At 36.6% G+C, this 16,930-nt stretch overlaps 1 protein-coding gene across 1 annotated transcript in view; it reads right to left on the reverse strand.

Moving 5' to 3' along the window:
• Positions 1–16,930, reverse strand: part of SPAG16 (sperm associated antigen 16) — a 485,653-nt gene that overhangs the window by 141,421 nt on the left and 327,302 nt on the right. Inside the window, exon 15 of the mRNA XM_072418546.1 lies at positions 8,144–8,270. The gene's annotated coding sequence lies outside the window, so the exon portion shown is untranslated. The remainder of the gene's footprint in view (positions 1–8,143; positions 8,271–16,930) is intronic.

Raw genomic sequence — 16,930 nt, forward strand, 5'->3', positions numbered from 1 at the left:
GTTAATTATTGACAATGCTAAAAAGCGTAATGCTACTGTGTTGCAATGTATTCAATGTAAACCAACATTTTGTTATTAATTTATGAATGGTTTTAATAAAACAGAGAAGACCTAGAACTTTTTTTTTTTTAAAATATGTATTGATATAAGTGACCCAATTTGAAAGATTCCCTATTACTTTTTGCCCCATGACAATAGAATAAAAAATAAAACCCAAGGTTTCCCAGCACATTTACCAGTCACCCTGCAAAGGTTTTAGTTTATACATTAGCAAATATGTGTGGATACCTCTGTAAAGTGTGGTCGCTAACACTAAACTATCAGAGTTTCTATAACTGAACATATATAGTGTGAGGGATTAGCTTCAAACACACTCACTGCATAGAGGTATTCCAGACAATAATTCTAACTTCAGGGCTCTCTGCCCACTTTTATTCACAAAAATCATCAACCTGAACAAGCAAATTCCAGGATTGTCCATTTCAGGGGATCAGTGTCATCTCAGCATGAAATGAAAATCCCCAACAAATTTAGCCTCCTGGCTTTCTTTCTGTTGGTCCCACAGAACTTAACTTTGGAGACCTCCTGGGCTATCCCAACATACAAGCTAAACATAACCTGCTCATCTGAGCCTCCTGACCTCAGTTTGCAATTCCCCCCAGTCTGAAAGACAGGTATCTTTTTAATATTAGCCAGGTTCTCCCGGACCATTCTCAATTTGTGGCCTAGAAGCAGGATAGAGTGGCCCGTCCTACCATGACACTCCGGGCCTGGATCCCAAATTAGGAGCAGCAAATATGCAGTAAAACAAATATGCATGGCCCTATCTAGCCCGTTAAATCCCTTTCCCATGTGAGTTTAAGATATATGATACCCTTTGGCATCATATGTTTCTGTCTACTAAAATAGCATTTAATAGATAGGAGCTGGTGTCCCTGGAGGCCACCTGTCTCTCCTTAAACATTTAAATGTATTCATTTGTTTTGCTAGGCATTGGTAGTCATTTTTGTTGTGCTCGCAATTAAAATTTGACCTGTCTTTGTGTTAGAGAAAAGGAGTTGACACACACATTTTTTCAGAAATGCAGCGTCCAGGGGTGGTTTGCCTCCCCAGCTGCCATCATAAGGTTGAATTGGTGACATCTAGCATTTGACAGGAGGCACCAAGGGGCGGTAAATGCCCGTATAGTACCACTACCATGAGCATGTCCAAAGAGTTTTTGTTGCTGTCTCCCTACTAGGGACACAGGCATTTTTCATCATGCCACAAACCACCACAGTTCTGCTAACTTTTGCAACATGTCTTGTCGTGGACAAAAAAAGTCAAGCAAAGAAAATGCTATCCCAATGTGTGATAATTGAATTGGTTCCTTCTACCCCTCTCCTCTAGGAAGTGCCCAACTAATGTCTCATGGTAAGTATAGCCTCGATGCAGCTAACTGAGATATGGGGCATGGGGATGACCTGATTTTTGAACCACAAAAGTATAGTATATATACAAGGTCCTTGTCTGTGCAGAACAAATTTCATCTCTGAAGCAAAATGCATTCTTCAAAAAGTTAAACAAACTCCAAAGCTGTCATTGAAAAGCAACAACTTGCTTTCTCTCTATCGTTTTGTCACACATATTCTTTCTTTCTAATATCCTGAATGAGTTTGAGTCAAGCAGAGCTTGAGGTATTTTTCAGGCTATTTTAATGTAATTGTGCATCAGAGTGCCAATGGAAAATTGAAAAGATATTCATCACTTCTAATCTGAGAAGGTTGATTTCATAAATGGGGTAATCCTTTAATAGAAGCTGCAGTTAAATGGATGTGTATTTGTCGTTCTGCATCCACAGCAAACAGTACATTACCGGCTGTGGATGTGAAGCTTTCCAGTGAGCCCTTGAGATAAGTGCTGCAATGTTTATCTGAAATTAAATTTAAAACAAATATTCAAATGAAATTTCATTCAAAGCTTACAGAGGTGGAAAAAAAGGGCACACAGAAAATTGGACAACAGTCAGGCTTTGCTCTGTATGTGTAAAAACTTTTTTAAGTACAAGTAGAGTAGATTTTAGAAAAATAGAGCCCAGTGTAAACTTTGGTCAATCTAATAAATCACATATGTGATAGAAAGAGCCAAACTAAAGGTAAGAATGGGTCTCTGTTTTTCTAAGTTCCCCTGGAACATTTGGCACATACTTGTTGGTCTTGCTGGTGGAACTTCCTTTGGTAGGATGACAATTCTTTTACATCTAAAAGAAACATTGCAGCTTTGCCACAGCTTTTGCTGTAGCTGAATATAGTGGTGATAGAACTATCACTGAACAGCAATGCCTGGTTCTGTCCACAGCATTTTAGACTGACTGAACATACTTATCTGTTTACAGAAACATATTAGGGACATTATATAAAGGCTCTGCTCAGCCCCTCCTCAAGGAGAAAGCAGAGGTATGACCTCATCAATGTGATGCTGCTCCTTCGCTGTCTAACCTGTAACCTAGGGGTGTGTTCTTTATCAAGTTGTGCTACTTTAAAGCTGGAGTTTAGCTTTAAGTTTAAATAGTACTTGAGCTAATTGCTAGAAATGAGTTTTTTAATAGAATATGTATCTATATAACTTGAGCATCGTAGATAGAGGAAAGTCCACTCTTGGGTCAAACTGCATAGGTATTTATTGCTACTTTTTGTTTACAAAACACAAAACTGCTCTTTCCTTTCTGTTAGAATGTGAACTTACTGAGCCACACAATGGGCCTGATTTATTAAAGCTCTCAAAGTGTGGAGAAGATAGACAAGCATGAAGGACCTGGCAGATCCAGCAAACCAGCAATGATTTTCCTAAAAATCATTTGATTGGTTTGCTTTTTTTTTGGAATCCCGAACCAGATCAGGTTTGCTGGATCACCCAGGTTCTCCCATGATAGTGTATCTTCCCCAAACTTAGGGTGCTTTAACAAATCAGGCCCAGTGTGTGCAATAACAAAAAACAAACCAAAAGTTTGCTCAAGAACTATAAAGAAAGTACACAGGAACAGCATGTTTGTCAACAAAAGTCCAGGATGCTCTCCAGGGTAGTAGTTTCTAATAGCCCAGTCCAGTTTAGTGCAGTTTGTTTCTGCAAGCTATTTTGTCTCGGCTCCTCTGTAGCAAACAGTATGAATATGGAAAAGCAAATGAAAATAAAGGGTCCGACAACCAGCAGAAAAAGAAAGATAGCTTGCTTTATGGGTACAAAAGCACAGAAGACATTATACTTCTCTGGTAATGCTATCAAACTTATTCTGAATGTAAAGATGTATATTCTGCAGGAGTATTTTTTACATGTTTTTAGGTAGCTTTACTGTTCATTGCTCTGGGCTAGCACAGCAAAGGAAATATTGCTCTTCTGAAGATGTTGAAAAGTAAAAAAGAAACTTATTGGCATGTTAGAGCTCCTTCTGGATTTGCATGCCAACTTCTTCCTTCAAGGACTGTAGTGGATACAAGGAATTGTGTTCTTCAGTGTGTTTGCTTGTTTTGGTTACTTTTTAAACTTCTATAAGGCACTGACATAGAAAATGTATCCTGTGATAGATATAGGCATATTTTTTTAAAAAACAAATGTGTATTCACCAAACATTTACAGCAGATGAACTGACCTGCTGAATTTATTTTATTATACATAAAAGTATTCACCATCAGTGAATATTTAGTAATTATCACATCTTTTTGTAAGGCCACAAAACACTGACTTTGTTTCAAGTAATAAATTTATATACATATATTATTTCTATTTATAAAAAAAATATACACATATACATAAAATTATTCCACTAAGCAGAATATAAAAGAAAATAAATCTATAATAAAAATGTTTTATAGATCTAGTTAATTATTAGCTTGTTCTTCATAAATGTACGGGGAACCTTGTAGTTAAGCTATATAGTAGAGACGATCCGCAAGATCAGTGATGATCTGCCACTATACCAGATATGTTTAAAGGTTCTTTAACCCAGGAAACTAGTTAATGTATTGAATTCCTAAAGCCCAAAAAACACACACTTTTTAATTACAGGTGCATTAAAACCAAAAGGTTTGCAAAGTCTTACAGTTCATTTTCTTTAGGCTAAGAAGTTTGCATCAGATCAGAGTATTCTCACATCAAGGGAGAAGAGATTCAAGCAGTACTACCATATCATTGAAGTAGCAATATCAATTGGGAAGGTGCTTGCCCATTCTCTAGTTACACATAGATAAGAAATGATTAACCAAAATGATCGGATCTGGCGACTGTCATACTCAGGTATTATGCTCAATGGCATGTTACAATTAATGGCGCATAGCAATTTCCTATTTGACTGGCTTTGAATGCATAGTTACTTAGGAAGGTGAGTAGGTATTCAGTGACACAGCTTTGCACTCTCTCCATCCCTGGCAGAGGCCATTACAGTGGGGAGATGGGATATACGGGAATAGGACATGGTTATGTTTTAGTGCAGGGTAGCATTCAAGGTACTGTCAAAAAAGTACAAATGGTAATGATGCTCCTGGGTGCAACTGAGATAAAAGCCAGCAAAAAGTGCCAAGTTTTTCGTTTGGCAGGGCAAAAGCAAATTTAGCTACAATTAAACGCCAGCTCTGATAGGGGTCTACAAAGGGCCATCATGTCAACTACCCAGAATGCTACAGTAAATTTTGTAATTTTTTCATGCCTAGTTTATGACAACATAGGAGATATACAAGCTTGCTGGACAGAAACAGAGTTTGAAAATTAATGACATTTTTTACGGCACAAGAACTAAACAGATTGTTCCAATATTAAAAAGTGACAGAATGTTTGCATCAGAGATTGTCAAGAGAATGCCTACAAAGCAATTATTCTCTGATTGATCGACAGTGAAATATCAGCAGTGCTTGGCATCTAGCAATAATTGAGAAATGACAGTTGACTGCATTTTTTGCATTATGTTTTTATGGTGTTGTTTGTACTTTTACTGTGTTTGCTTTCATGTGTAAAGCCGGTAGGAAGCCAATAACATTGGCAGTGTTATATTAATCAGAAATACGCAATGAGGAAATTGAAACCAAGTCCATTAACTACTAGAGGCTATAAACAAGAACATGAAAATGTACTGGTGTTCCATTGCTCTACAAGTATACAAAGTTCAGATGCTGATTTATAACTATACTCTAATAATATTTAGGCAGTGCATTTAGGAATATTTATCCACAATTGAAAAAGTTTTGAGATCCCTTTACATTCCAATATCTGGATGCAAACCACTGGGTCAGACTTTACCACCTCCTTGGCAGGAATCCGTGACATGCATCTCTTTTCATTAGATATACACTAGGCATTATGGAAAATACTTTGCATTGGCTGCATCATTTAAGTCTGTATCCTGCCCAGTCACAAACAGAATGCAGGGATGCATTGCAAAGGGAATAAAGTGAATTCATACACATCAGACTGAAACACAATGAAAGAGGAGCTGTTCAGTGCCTGGAATAGAACACAATATAATCTATATTTGGATATTTATACAAAACAAACTTTTTTGTTTACGGCAAACTCCAGTGAAACATAGACATTTTATATTTCTCTGACTTAGGGGCCACAGCCTACCTGGCGAATGACTCCATTTTGTAGTTTTGTCTACTAAATAGCTCCGTATCTAAGTCTGGGAACAGGAAAGTGTGTGATTTTTGGCACTAGTAAAAAGGGCAACTAAAAACTCTGCTATACCCCCCACAGAGCTTAACTAGGAGATTGCAAAGGTACTCTGCCAATGTAAACCCAATCCAACCATCCAATTCAGATAATATTTATATCACTAGAGTCTCACTATAAAGCACTGTAATACATACAATGCATCTAGCCCTAGAGGGTGTAAAATAACTTTTAATACTGACCAGAGGTGCTATATAGAATTTAAAAAAGGTTGTAACTTTGCCTATTTTTTGCAAACTGACAACACATGTTCAAAGCTCCCCCCACCCAGTAATTCCGGGTAACCTCCACTCAGGATGGCCCAGCATTGCTACATGATGAAAGGTTGACATGGCCATTCCCTTAGAATCTGACACCAGCGAACACTGCATACGATGATCTGACAAACCAATAAAGTATCAGTAAAATTAAAAGTATTGGCTGGGGCTGAAAAGCTAACAGACACTGTTACCTTGCCTGCTTGGGCAAAGTAACAGTATTTTAAACAGTATGCAAATTCCAGCCAGATTAAATGTTAGTCTTGAATAGAGTGGAAAAAAGTTTCTGTTTGGCCTTTTTGGGCTATGTTCAGTGTAAAGAGTTCCCCTCAGTTTATGCTGACAATCTGTTAAATGTAGTGTCAGTGGGATGGAATGTGAGCAGAAATCACTGCAGTGATAAACAGACAAAAAAGCTGACAAAAGGGGAGAACACTTTTATGATCTACTAAATGAGTTATCCAACTGTAGAGCTAAACTCATTATTCTTTACTGTTTAAAGCTTCCAGCCAAATTTGCATTTTTTATATTTGTATAGTATAAAAGATATACAATTTTATATGATATAAATGTTTGTTAGCTGTTTTTTCTACCTGTGACACCACTGGGGAGCTTTTTACTTACTTCTGTGTACCTTTGAGCCCATTACATGAATTGAGGAAAGTGGATGTCTGCAGGTCTGAAGACCCAGGCAGCAATCAAAATACTGTGGGAAATCTTAGTTCTACAGGGAATTAGGGGATACAGACAAAAACATGAAAGAAGCTTTAAAACTTTCTCTACCCCATCAAAAACAAAATAAAAACATTGGGGCTGTAGTTGGGCTTTTAATAAAAGAAATTCTAAATTCTGAACACACCTTAACTGACCCTCTAACATAACCCCAGTATATTAAAAGTAAACCTTCAGAAAAAAAATATTGTTCTGGGGACCACTGTGGCTCTATTTAAATCACGCACACATGGCAAAGCTGTCAAAGTTAAGGAACAATGTGTTGATCCTCTTCCACCTCAACAAGTCACTTATTATTAAATTCTAAGGGTGGGTGAACTAGTAATTAACTATTTTCAAAAAGTTTAGAGTGAAAGTACACACAACAAACTTATTCAGGATATCAGGTCTAGAAGATTAGTACCTCTCCATATTACAAAATCACCTAGTTTCAAAAAATGTTACATTTAAATGTTTCAATAGAATAAAGTCTTTTCAAATCTCTTTTTAAGTTTTTCTTCATTCCCTAGGATTATGCTCATTATTACAGTTGTGGATGGACACACTATATACTGTAAATATAACGAGACTTCACAAATAAAAACTGGAGTAAAATATTTTTTTAGTTACAGCAACCAGAAAAATAAATAGGAATGGGTACTTGTTTTATAAGGAAGTCATGTTTGATACATATTGATCCTTACAAGAAACTAAAGAATAATTTATTTGGCTTGCTACAGAAAGATAACATAATTTCAACCGAAGTAAAGTTATTGAGTTAAAGTTACTTGAATGAAACTGTTGCTGTATATTATGACACACAGGAAATTATTAATATAGACTTAAAAGGATAGTGAATGATTCACTTTAAACAAATCAAATTGATATTTGAGTTTAAAAAGTTTCCTAAGCCCTGGGGTTCTCAGTAACCTCTAAAAGGCATTTAATCATACATTCAGCTGACATTAGCAGCCTTCTATTTATGTCTGCTTGTGGTTGAGGAGATTAAAGTAAACACTGGTTAATGGTAATGATTACAACATCTTCTCATATAAAAGCAATTTCCTGCTTCTCATTTAGACATCAGTTTTTTCATCACCAAATAAAAATCATATAAGCAATATTTTCCCTAAACCAAGCCATATACATCCAACAATCAGACAATATTTCAACAGATATAATCTGCCCCTTTAAATATGTATATAAAACGTATTAAAATAAAATCAAAAGTAAATTGGCTGATGATTGCTTACCAACACAATCCTTTTCTTCTGTTGTGGATTAAACATGTATAAAGCACAGGAAACCTTTCACTTTTTTACAAAAACTGCAAAGTGTAGCTTGTTAGCAACATATTCTTCTGTGCTGTTTATCAATACTTTTACATCAAACACTAAGGATTTGCTAGTACATCTGCCAGAGCAGCATTTAGGCTTATAAGATCACATTTCATAGAATTGCCAGGTATCTGTACATACCTGATGGATCAAAGGCAACCTGATTTCCTGGGTGAGGTCCTGCATCAATAGATAGCATGGCTGACACCTTCCGCACATCCCACAGCTTCAATACACCATAAGAATCACACGATGCAATGGTGTCTCCCTGTCAGGAAAAAAAAAGTCATATATTTGTACCCAATGTAGAAAAATACTGATATAGGTAATCCATTAGGAGAAACAACACACATCAATAACATCAAAAACAGGATTACTTGTGGAAAATGTGTAAAAGAAAATCTATTTCCCATTGGCTCTGGAAAAGTACTAGCCATTGCAACAGGGACATGGACTTTTAGACACGTTTCAGCATTGCTATGAATCATTACCATCGTAAGCCAGATTGAGATGACCCAATACAGTTCCAACAAAAAATGAAGTTTGGAGGTCTACTACATTTGAGATAAAGTTTATGCTGTCTGTATTCTTAAAGCGTACCTTACCAAAAACATTTGATGACTGTTAAAGTACACTGTGAAGGGTGTGTAAGTGGAGGACTCTCTCTGCACTGTTTGCCAGAACAGATAAGTATGGCAGATGGTGATACAGGAAAGAAGAAGGGATAGGAAGTTGTTTGAAGAGTTGAAGATAACGGTAAGTGTATATTTTGTATGATATTAGTGGAAAATGATATAAGGAAGGAATATAATATCATTATTACAGGAAGTCTTCCAACTTAGTCGTCATTAACTTAAAGACTTAGACGTCATTAAGAAACAACAGTAAACAACTACAGAAGGTTTATAAATAGTAATTTAAAGATAAATGGAAATATTCTAAAACAGTTGTACCTATAAATCTCATATCATCAGTCCTGCGGGTAACAAAGAAATAATATCCTTCATTTTTAAATGAAGCATCAAAAGACTGCAATCATGGGGCCTATAATAAGGATACTGAACCTACAGGTACATGTAATGTGGAATAACATCAAATTACAGCTATATAACCATATCAACTATATTCCTCTATTATGGCTTGAAAATTATTGTGTGTAAAGTGCACAGTGAAATGCACCCGGTGATCTGAAATAATGCTATTACTGATAGGGAACTAGGAAAAAATTGCTTAGGTTTCTCTTTGATTTATAATAACTATATTAAAGAATAGCTTTACTCAAGTAAAAAAGTATGAGGAGGTAGGCCACATTATTGTTAGGGTAGGGTATTTTCGTTAGGAAAGTTTCTCATGCATTTGGTTAAATGTTTTGTTGTGAAGCTTAGTATCATAAAATGTACAAAAAATCATTGATTTGTTTAGTACAAAAGTGAATGAATAGACCTTCCCTAGAGTACTTGGATTTTAGATGAATCTGTTTGAAACTATAGCTGACTGGGAAGCATAAGTAAATGGTTTTGTTGTTAAGCTCCTGGACTTTTTTTTGATGTTTAGCCCCTGCTGTTACTTTGCCGCTCTTAAAGAACCAGTGTCTGCACATTTGACAGCTGTACCATGGCATGAGGAAACGGTAAACATACTGCAAACCTCACAGCCAATGTGAACATAGCATTACTTTTGCCTCCTGTAAAATATTAAAGCATGCAAAAAAATTCTTTAACACGTTAAAATGTGAATTTTAGTGCAAAAATTACTAGAATCCAAAACATATTTTAATAGCAGAGAACCTATAGAATAAAAAATATCTAGTTGTATGTTTTTATATTGTTATATATTTGTACAACTGTTCTCTAAACCTATATTTTATTTTAAAAAAAGGTACACACAAACACATTCTATTTTTGAATTTCTTGCAAATTTTAAAAGAAACACTCAATAATAGTAATACCAATAACAAGACTGAAAAGAGTCAAATCATCATCATCATCATCATCAAATGTTTCCAGGAATTATGACCCTACAATTTCTCTCTACTTTGGTGCTATGATATCCAATATGTCTTACACAACTATTGTCTTGTACGTACAAAAGACCCCTGATGTCTCTTAACTGTGTCTGCTGATTCAAAACTTGCTGATCCTGCTAAGCCATTTTTACACTGAATCGGGCTTGAAAAATGATCTGGGCTAAAAACTGGGGAAGGGGTGAGTGTTGGGGGGATGGGGATTTAGGAGAAAGGGTTAAGGCATTCCCCACCCTTTGCGTGTAGCCTCCTGGTCCTACTGATTAGTCTTCATTGTGCTATGTGAACCAAATTCGGAAATTAGGCTTGTGTCAAGCTTGTGTAGGATGATAGGTAATATAGTAAAGCTCTTTAAACTAGGAACAGAGGTAACAATTATACCAAGTGAGATGCACTCTCCTTGGGGGTCCTGTCCATGACCAAACATAAAGCTGTCCTTAAAATAATGACAGGGACCTGCAATATATCCCTAATTCTACTACCCAACCCCCTAACATGTAACAAAACCCTAAAATGTGCTCTAAACTGCTAAATAAACTGTGCTACGGTAGCTGTAATAAAAAATGGTAAGCAGAGGTCAAAGGACGAGTCAACAGTCATCACTGCACTACAGCTCCTTAGGTACAACTTTCTAACTGGTGAGTGTTTAGAGGTTAGTAAGGGATAAGTTAAGTGCATTTATTGCAAGTGTAAGCATTAAAATCACAGCAAACAACAGTGAATAGTGCAACAACCCTTCAACATTTGGTGACAGCATACTTTATGCAACTTTATACAATGGGCAAGAATACCTAAGATACAAATCCAATGCTAAGGCAGAATGAGGGGTGTGACCTCAGAATACAAAGGCCCACTAATTATGAGACACAGGTGTAGCTTAGTTTCAGGAAGCCCCCTGCTGGTTGCCAGTGGAAACACATGTAAGATGTGGTAAATCATAGTGCCACCAGCAGGTCACATTGGGAACTAAGGGCTTCCTGACATCTTGGCACCAAAAACTAGAAGACTATCACTGACCTACTGTGATATTTTGGTAAAATATAAGCAATGTAAGTAAAGTTTGGAATAAAGACATTTAATTTCCAATAAATACGGGCAGGGGGGATTCTGAAAAGTAGGAACTGAAAAATAGATCACCCAAAAGATATATCAATTCTGCTTATTTAATTATGATCATACCATCTATGATGCTGGAAACAGATCTGCCTCTATATGACGCCATGGATAAGCTGCTTTATGCTAAACTAACAAAAGTTTAGCAGGGACACTCACATGTAGTTACTACCTACCATACACATATATATCTTCTACATATATAAGAGAAGTCAGGAACAGATGTGAAGAGCTTTAGTGGTACAGGCATTGTTACTGTTACCAATTTCTTAAAACAGTACTGAGTCCCTATTCACTTATCTTTAGCACAGTGTAAAGACAAGATAATGTTGTACCAAATGTTAAGTGGAATCTAAAACGTTTAGTACTCATATTGTAGTAAAGAATTTCTGCATATTTGTGCCAGAAGCATAAAGGTGAACTGATTTAAAAGTGTAAGAATTTTTTGACGTTGAGCAGTAATATTGGAGTAAACTTCTTTAGGCATTATCCCAGTAGACAGCACAATGTAAAATTCTCCAGTATTATAAGCCGGCTAAAGTATATTCACAAATGAACCTTTCAGTCAACATCTGCAGCTTTGTTGAGTTCTTTGTTATTTGGGAGATTGGAGATCAAACCAACTACAAATGTTGCTAATATTCTGCAAAAGCTTTTAAGGCAATTCCAACCACATCATCGTAAGCATACATTTATCCTTAAAAGGAAAATGCATAAAAAGTTAATTCAAAAGGGAAGATACTTGATAAAAGAAATGTTTTGCCTTTGAGGTGTTATAAGCTATTTGCATTTGGAGTCTTCTGTAATGACAAAATTATTATTTTAATTATCAGATAATCACTATTGTATAAAGGCAGACAGATAAATAAACACTTCTCTGCTTCCTATGTAATTGTACCCTCCTACACAAAGCATTTGGTCTGTGTCCAACACTTAGAAGAAAAAGTCTTTTCAAATGATAACTAAATACAAAGTGAAATAATTCAAGGAACACATTAAGGAATTTGAATGGGAGGTTAAACCTTTCAATAGGAAGAGCAAACCTAATATACAGCATAAGGGGGATACCCAATTATTGAAAAGAGAGAAATACAACACAGTAAAAGATTAAGGAAACACATTGGACCTGATTTATAAAGTTCTCTTGGACTGCTGAAGATAAACTATAATGGCATAACCTAGGTGATCCAGCATCCCTGGTATGGATTTGGTGAAGGATTGAAAGCATTTGCCAAATAATAGGAAGTGCTTTTAGGAATTGTTTTATCTTTATCTTCCCGAGCCTTTGAGAGGTTTTATAAATCAGGTTACATAAATTCAAAATTAAAAGACTAAACATTAATCATTGGTAATGTAAAATTAAGGTGCACAGTTACCAGACTCCAAACCATCCCCAAACAGCACAGTAAATAGTAAGATAGCTGTGGATTTTGTAACCAGTGTTAGTGTGTTTTGGTTCAATACCTGGAAATATTCTGAGAGGTTACTTTTTTCCTGTAATACATTGGGACCAGTACCACCAAGTAATTATTTTTTTTGTTTGCAAAGGAGTACATTTATAAAAAATAAGTGGAAATCTGATCGCAGATCACCATTTCGATGTTCTCCACTTTGTAAAATTTGGCCAGAAAATTTCATAATATAATGATGGGGATGACAACCTAAGCGTCAAGAAAAAGTCTTTGCTCAGGGTGAGCATAGGTACCAAGCAGTAACCCAATATGCTGAGAATCATCTCTTACATAAGGAGTATTCTGAACCATTTAGTCTACTATCAGATATTTTCTTCAGACAACTTTATTGACAGATCTCCTCCTAAATACTTGTTGCTACTCTAAAGGCTTGTTTAGTCATGGATCCTAATATTCCTTTTGAACTTGACACAAGCCCTTGAAAAAGTGTTCCTGTCCTGTATTGCTGACCTAGAGATTCACTGTCAACACTACTGTTATTAGATTGGAGCCTAATAACTGCCTTCAGTATACAGGAACAGATAGGGGACATTTTTATATTAGAAATGTTTGGCAGAAAAAGAATTCTTTGAAAAGGAAATGGCAGTATTCTGAGGTCTAGCACAACATTGTTAAGTACAATTCAGATGCAGATTTACCTTTGTCAATTCAGCTATGCAAGTAAAAAAACTATTAAAGCACACTGGAACAGTATTTACTAAAGGAACAAAAAATGGGTTAAGTTCTAAAACAAAAAACACTATTTTTATTTAAAGTAGACATACAGCCTGGCATAACATACAAAAACAATTTCCTCCCAATTGATTATTATTATATCTACCCTGCCTGCCTCTTAGGGATAACCTTCTTGGCAGGTCCTGGGGGATTACTAAAGTGTCTATGTGACACCTGGTATTCACCAAAGCACCCCATAAGGGGTAATGGGCTAGAAACCCCAGTGGTTACAAGACCACTTTGCTGCAAGATGTCACATGTTGTGGCTCCTAGGATCTTTTCACTAGGTCAGCAAGAATCAGAAGGCTTTTGTGCAGGAACAGCTGAAAAAAGTTTAATATGGGAGAGAGTTCATGGCAGGCAGAATCGTAGTCATGGGCAAGTCAAAGTCAGGACAGACAGCAGGTAGAGGCAAGCCAAGGTACAGGGAGACAGCAGACAGAGTGTTGGACAAACAGCAAGCAGGGGATGTACTTGTAATTGGGCCTGAGGTTAAAGTCCAGGAAGTCAGGCAAACGAACACTGGGCAGAATGACAGGTAGACAATCTTGTCCATGGACAAAAGCATGAACCTGGCATGCATGCTTGTGAGTGCATGCACATTTGCACATCCGTATGAGCACCGTAAGAGCAACTGCAGGTAGAAGCACTACAAGTGAAGGCACAGTATGGTAACACTTTGCTCCAAAGTAATGTCATCTGTGTATGAAAACTGCATTCCCCCTTTCCCTATTTTTACGAGAGAGTAGCATTGGATGCAGCAAACTGCATGTAGTTATCATATTCTGTTTAGAGGAAGAGCTGTACAAGTAAGAAATACTGCACTTCTCTGACAGGAGATTGCAGAGTGCAAGAGGTTCCTGCACATTATGCAACAAGCATAGAATTCATTTGAAGGATAGGTTTCTCTAGCAGTGCCTGGAGTCCAGAGTTAGGCTTTAATTTGAATTAGGATATTTTGATCTGGTTTGAAAACACATTAAAATTCTAGTATTAGGTACATGGATGTAATATACCTTATCAGTTATATTCAGTATAGCATTCTAAATTTTCAGTTCTTACATGACTATTGAAAAGTGAAATGTGGTTTGTTGCTATGGTCTACTGCACAAAACAGTTAGCACTTAACTGCTTCAGTACCTCCACAGTAACCCCTCCTGTGGGTAAGCATACACACACCTGTCATAAACTGGTTAGGGGCTCAGTGGATTTTGGAAATGTTTTTTCACACAGTAGCAATTTGTGGAACACCAATTTGTTGCAGCGTTCCTCACTGTCAGTGAAGAACACTGACCGAGGACAGAACATATGCAACAGCTATTGCAATGTCCTAACATAGTATAGTATTGCTATATTACTTGAGTGATCACCAGTTTAGAAGCCAATTACTAAGTCTCCTATCACTGCCCTGAGATGTCAGCTCCCCAATGGCAACTTAATCTTGGGAGTCTAAAAAAGCACTAAATTAACAATGGGTCACAGATAATTGTGCACCGTGTTTAACTAGCATGGGCCCAAATCGGTTAAAAAGACATTTATTTATTTTTTACTCCATTTGCTTACCCATAAGTATAACTATTTGCTAATTTCTGCCATTTTCAGCAAACAAGCCAAGCCAATAACAGCTAAAAATAGTCAAATGGCCAAAAATAATTGCTGTTCTAATTAACACAAGGATTATAGCTTAGGTAATAATTTATAGAGTTCCGTAGAGTAGAAAAATAAATAGAAACAATGTGTACACTTGGGAAAATATCCATACCACAACAGAAAAAAAGTTAATTTAGGAAATACACAAGCACTAATGTATTTCTGGTAAGACTTACATTGAACATGACTTTTCTGCACTGTATTTCATTAAGTTAGCTGACACTTCAGCACCTCGGACAGTGTTTTTTAACAATTCTGATACTGCAGTCAAGCTGCATAATGTGTCCATTTTGGGTCTGATGGGAAAAGACTTGTGAGAGGTCGCCAAGCTCTGAACGGAGGCATGGGCACTCACTGCCAGTGATTGTCTTTAATAGCTTGAGGTAATCACCCGCTCAGCCTGGCATTAAGGTAATGAAATGCTCAGGATCATATCAAGGGGAACTCAGATGTCAAGCATTTACCGTGCTGTCACTTCTTATCCGCTACAAGCACTGACACTGCCGAAGCTTAACTTCTTCTCAGAGGGGGCAAACTTGCAAGCTAGAAGACAGGCATTTTGGAGTGAAAAAGATGCTTTATCATTACAAATATGTGCACGCTGACAACAAGCATTAAGCTCATCTCTGAAAATGTCCTTATGTCAGCAAGCTGTGCAGTGTGTTGTTGTATGGAGCAACCTAATGGCTTATGGGAAGTGTTATAGGAAAAGATAATAATGATCCAGATAAAAAGACAGTGAAATTATGAGAAAAGTGATTACATGACTTTAAATTTATGGTGATGGTAGTGATTTTACTGAGCCAAAGCCACATTATTGATAAAGATAAAGGAAAAGAAGGCCCATTATTTTAAATAAAAATTCTAATCAGGACCAAAATCACAGGTGACTTTACAAAGCACTTAGCTTCTTAGCTATAGACGTATTTGTACTGGGAATATATTCAGGCTTGTATTGCAGACCACCTCCTGCAAAAGCTGCTTTCCTTCCCATGATGCTGATCTAGAAAATTCAATACTTTTGGGGCACATATTGATAAAAGCAGGTGGATCAGCCATTCCTAATTTTTGAATTAAACACAGAGGCCAGCAATACAGGTTTCTGGACTAAAGGGTAAGTGCACCTTTGTTATAGTGAAAAAAATTAGTTATATTGCTTTGACGCCTAGCTGATTTAATATATTTTATGGTAATACCTGTAAAATGATTTTCTTTACAGCTCGTGTGTTCAGTGAAATGCAAGAAAGCATGAGTTCAAAAGCATTAATGCAAAAGACAGAAAAGTTAGCATTTCACCTTTGTTGAGCTCATCCCATGTGACCTCAGCCTGCCAATTCTGAGTAAGCTTGGATAAATATGTATATTCATAAAGCACTTTTTATTTAATTTGTTCTTTTTTATATAAGTCCCCACACACAGAAGCCAGATTGTCTTTTCGTCTGGAAGAAAGCCTAAAGCAAACCTGTACTTTGCTCATTATGGGACATGCTCAATGCCTATGTCATAGTACAAGACAAAAGACGTTGGTTAGAGGAACTGTGGAGCATTGAGAGGAACACATACAGCACTACTCAAAGCGGTGGTGTAGTAAGATACCCCAGAGGAGGACTTCTTTACAAAAGAGTAGCAATTAGCATTGCAGGCAGTGAGAGAGGTCAGAATTCAATTTATTCTTTTATCAGGTAAGGGAACATCTGTAATTTTAATAAAGTGATAGAGTCATTCTAAAAAATACATACAAGGATATAAAAAATGAATTATACAGTTATCTAGACAACAAAAGTACCTTTTGTGACATATAGACTAACACAATTTTATAAAAATGGAGTGTAATGCGCCTGGGCACACAAACCACTACCGACTCCAGATATCCTTGAATAAGGTTTATTCAGAATGGTACAGCACAGCAAGGGTTAAGTCCAATCAAGCAAGGTACAGAAGGATAAGGCAAAAGCA

Source organism: Pyxicephalus adspersus, chromosome 7, assembly GCF_032062135.1.
Source record: "Pyxicephalus adspersus chromosome 7, UCB_Pads_2.0, whole genome shotgun sequence".
Lineage (NCBI taxonomy): Eukaryota > Metazoa > Chordata > Amphibia > Anura > Pyxicephalidae > Pyxicephalus > Pyxicephalus adspersus.